This window comes from Scylla paramamosain, chromosome 8, assembly GCF_035594125.1.
Source record: "Scylla paramamosain isolate STU-SP2022 chromosome 8, ASM3559412v1, whole genome shotgun sequence".
NCBI lineage: Eukaryota > Metazoa > Arthropoda > Malacostraca > Decapoda > Portunidae > Scylla > Scylla paramamosain.
This window is the reverse complement of record NC_087158.1, coordinates 10,690,800-10,695,799: the sequence shown is the minus strand read 5'-3', so window position 1 is coordinate 10,695,799 and position 5,000 is coordinate 10,690,800. Positions and strand designations below refer to the sequence as shown.

At 32.4% G+C, this 5,000-nt stretch overlaps 1 long non-coding RNA gene across 1 annotated transcript; it reads right to left on the bottom strand.

Moving 5' to 3' along the window:
• Positions 1–3,045: 3,045 nt before the first annotated feature.
• On the bottom strand, positions 3,046–4,870 carry LOC135102777 (uncharacterized). Its single transcript, XR_010269780.1, has 2 exons — positions 4,751–4,870; positions 3,046–3,543 (listed from the first exon to the last, which is right to left on the bottom strand). It is a non-coding gene; the product is annotated as an uncharacterized LOC135102777 (long non-coding RNA).
• Positions 4,871–5,000: the final 130 nt, after the last annotated feature.

Genomic DNA, 5,000 nt, shown 5'->3' with positions numbered 1-5,000 from the left:
CTCTTTCGCCGTCTGGCAGCTGACACTACCGCGTGGTTTTAGCAGCTTCAAATTCTTTATCCTTCTGCCTCGTCTCGAAGGAAGCGAAGGCCATTGTTATCTCTCTCTCTCTCTCTCTCTCTCTCTCTCTCTCTCTCTCTCTCTCTCTCTCTCTCTCTCTCTCAAACAAATGGGACAAGAGTTGTGTGTGTGTGTGTGTGTGTGTGTGTGTGTGTGTGTGTGTGTGTGTGTGTGTGTGTGTGTGTGTGTGTGTGTGTGTGTGTATGTGTGTACGCGGCGTCATTAGTGTGTGTGAGGGAAGATGACTGTATGCGGCACGGAGAAAGTTGGAGTCAAAAGGTTGAGGCACTCTTGCGCAGTCCTTGAACACATCCCTCCCTTTTTCTCCTCTCTCATTCTCTTCCTTCTCCCACGCTACCTCTTCCACCTCTCACATCATTCAACATCATGTTCCCATTCATTATTCTACGTTTCTCCCCATCCTCCTCTTGTCTGTCTCACGTTTTTCTGTTCCCATTCTCTCTCTCTCTCTCTCTCTCTCTCTCTCTCTCTCTCTCTCTCTCTCTCTCTCTCTCTCTCTCTCTCTCTCTCTCTCTCTCTCTCTCCATATACCTTTTTTTCTTTACCCTTCCATTCCATTTTTTCTTTATGTTCACCACAGGAGATAACAAATACAGAGAGAAAAATGTTCAGTATGTACTTCTTAATGGTGCTTGTAGAAGATAATTACTTAAAAAAAAATGAATGAATAAGCTTTTCCTAACGAGTAAAAGGTGACGTGTGTGTGTTGATGTTTGGAATGTCTCCAGATACAAAATGTTACTTTTTAATGTACCTATCCTGTTTATAAAACCTTTAAAAATAATAATAATAAAAAAAAAAGCAAAAAAGCAAAAACAGCGTCCCAGTGGTAATGAGACTAGCACGGTCGGCTCGCAGCTGAGAGGTTTCGATTCCCGGGTCTGGCAGAGACAATTTGGCCTTGGATGTTTTCTTGCTGTAGTTTTCACGCTGTAGGCTTCATACAACATCCGAAAGCCGGTGTGCGTTCGAATGTACCTGACCTTAACTTTCATTGACAACTGTAAGATCTTGTCCGGCAGTGTACCCATTTTCATCGTGCAGCCTGACAGACATCTATGTTAGTATTTATGAACAAAATAAATAATAAAAAAAAAAAATAGTGGTAGGAAAGAAGAAAGGTGTTGATGAAAATAGGCATTTGCAATGAGCTCCAATGGTGTTGTTGGTGGTGTTGTTGTTGCTGCTTCTGTTGCTGCTAATGCTGACAACAACGACGACACCTCTGACAACAACATTAATGAAGATAATGGCAGTAAGGATGACGATGATGAGGACGGTCGTGATAATGATGATGATACGGTTAAGGATGATGATGATAATAGTGATGATGATAGTAATACGAATATTATCGCTACTGCTATATTGTTCTATTTTGGTTTTTGATGTTGTTGCTATTGTTGATGTCTTTGTTGTTGTTGTTGTTGTTGTTGTTGTTGTTGTTGTTGTTGTTGATGCTGATATATATATATATATATATATATATATATATATATATATATATATATATATATATATATATATATATATATATATATATATATATATATATATATATATATAATACTAATATTATCGCTACTGCTATATTGTTCTGTTTTGGTTTTTGTTATTGTTGCTATTGTTGATGTTGTTCCTGTAGTTGTTGTTGTCGTTGTTGTTGTTGTTGTTGTTGTTGTTGTTGTTGTTGATGCTGATATATATATATATATATATATATATATATATATATATATATATATATATATATATATATATATATATATATATATATATATATATATATATATATATATATATATATATATATATATATATAATACTAATATTATCGCTACTGCTATATTGTTCTGTTTTGGTTTTTGTTATTGTTGCTATTGTTGATGTTGTTCCTGTAGTTGTTGTTGTCATTGTTGTTGTTGTTGTTGTTGTTGATGCTTATATATATATATATATATATATATATATATATATATATATATATATATATATATATATATATATATATATATATATATATATATATATATATATATATATATATATATATATATATATATATATATATATATATATATATATATATATATATATATATATATATATATATATATATATATATATATATATATATATATATATATATATATATATATATATATATATAGTTCTGCTTTGGTTTTTGTTGTTGTTGCTATTGTTGATGTTGATCCTCTACTTGTTGTTGCCGTTGTTGTTGTTGTTGTTGTTGTTGATGCTGATATATATATATATATATATATATATATATATATATATATATATATATATATATATATATATATATATATATATATATATATATATATATATATATATATATATATATGCTCTGTTCTGGTTTTTGTTGTTGTTGCTATTGTTGATGTTGTTCCTGTAGTTGTTGTTGTCGTTGTTGTTGTTGTTGTTGTTGATGCTGATATATATATATATATATATATATATATATATATATATATATATATATATATATATATATATATATATATATATATATATATATATATATATATATATATATATATATATATATATATATATATATATATATATATATATATATATATATATATATATATATATATATATATATATATATATATATATATATATATATATATATATATATATATATATATATATATATATATATATATATATATATATATATATGTATATATATATATATATATATATATATATATATATATATATATATATATATATATATATATATATATATATATATATATATATATATATATATATATATATATATATATATATATATATATATATATATATATATATATATATATATATATATATATATATATATAGAGAGAGAGAGAGAGAGAGAGAGAGAGAGAGAGAGAGAGAGAGAGAGAGAGAGAGAGAGAGAGAGAGAGAGATTAAAATCACATCGAAATTGTTATCATTTATTTGAGAAAATATTTGTAAAAATGCGTACAATTTTGTTTTCTCATATACTGGTGAGTTACAGTTTTGGAGAGAACGCTAATTGTTATCATCTAATTATGCCACACGTACCAAGAGTACCACCAACGCCCATCATTGGAAGAATATCCTGAGCAAAGGCAAATCTTCCGTAGTAAGGAAACGTTGAGTGGAGAGTAAAGGAGAGACTTGCAGGGAAGGAGGGGAGGAGGAAGTCGTGAGGAGAAAAGGAGGGATAAATTAGCCCTTCTTAAATCTACCACCAAAACCACCTCTGCTGAATCCGCCTCCGAAGCCGCCTCTGAATCCCCCGATACCTCCTCTATGACCTCCGAAGCCTTTGCTGAAGCCGCCGCCTCCAAATCCGTGGCCTCCTCTAAAGCCACCTTTGAAACCCCCGGGTTCAGCGTTGGCGGGGACAAGGAGTGCCATAATGGCCGCCATCAGGATCAAGGCAAGGACGGCCTGTGGGTGTGGGCAAGAGGTGGTAGGAGATGAGATGGAAAAATGGTGGAGGAAATGTGCAAAGGAACTGCGGTAAAATGAGAAGTAAGAAATAATATAAAGATAATAAATATTGTGATGGAAAATATGACAGAATCAAGTGAGGAAAAGGATCCGTTATTTAAAAAAAAGAAAAGTATAAAAAGTAAGGAGGTAGTTGAAAGCAAGTCATGAGGTGATGCTGTGAAAAGGAAAAAAAAAATGAGAAAGAGAAGATAAAACACCTATAGGAGAGAGAGAGAGAGAGAGAGAGAGAGAGAGAGAGAGAGAGAGAGAGAGAGAGAGAGAGAGAGAGAGAGAGAGAATGAAGTGAACATAAAGAGCAGAAGCAAAATATGAAGTGAGGAGAAAGCAGCTAATGGAGTCACTTGACGCATCACTTCATACACATGCACGCTTCATAGGTACCGAATTCCCAGTCAAGTTAAAATTCGATGGTGAGCCCTAAGAAATTATTACATCGGAGGTAAACAGCATTTAGTTAAAAAGGAAAACTTGTTTTTTTCTTTTTTTAAGAGGGGAGACTAAGCTAACCGACACCTATGCTTTTATAGAAAACGCCATCGCGGACTGTCATGGGGTAACACTAAGAAAACTCACTAGGAAATTAAAAGAAATGGGTTTGGAAGAAACGTGAAAGACAGCAAAGGCACCTAACTGAAGCAAGTATATCATCCTGTCTGTATTTCAAGACTGACAAAAGCAGGTGCATCGCTACATGGAAATCCTTAGCAAGCAGCTTTAGTTTCGTTATGAATGCAACGTTTTTAAATCTTTCGACAAAGCAATATTTTTAAATATCTCGATAAAGAACTATTTTTTAAGTTGAAAAATACTGTTCGAGTTAATACTAACGTTATGTTAGTATTATTATTAGTATTAGTAAGTAGTTACTTATTCCTTGAAACAACTGATATTGCAGGTACAGCAGAAACCGCATCTGGTTTTGGTGAAGCATGTTATTCAACTTGAACACATGCTTATGTATATATAATTACCCTCACAATAATCTAATCAAGCATGCAGAGAGTGGCAATACATGAATGCTAAATCGAGGACCCGCAAATATAAAACGTTTGTATGAAATCTTGAAATATTTTTGTGAAAATGAGTGCGAGCGAACCCTGGGAGAGACGAGTACTCGTACACTGCTGGTGTTGATACTCACAATCTTCATTGTGGTGTGCTTGTTGACTCCGGGTAGAAATGTGTGTTGGGTCCTGTGTGGCCCTCACTTATATGTCTTTAAATCCTGACCATGGTATCAAACGACGAATTTTACTTTTTTTTTTTTTTTCTACCACTGAACACATGCACGAGATTCACTCCACCCAAACGGGTTTCCTTCTGCGTGCAAGGCCAAGCATTGCAATTTCCCTGAAAGTGGGCAGGTCACGATGATTGTTCGTGTCTTTCAT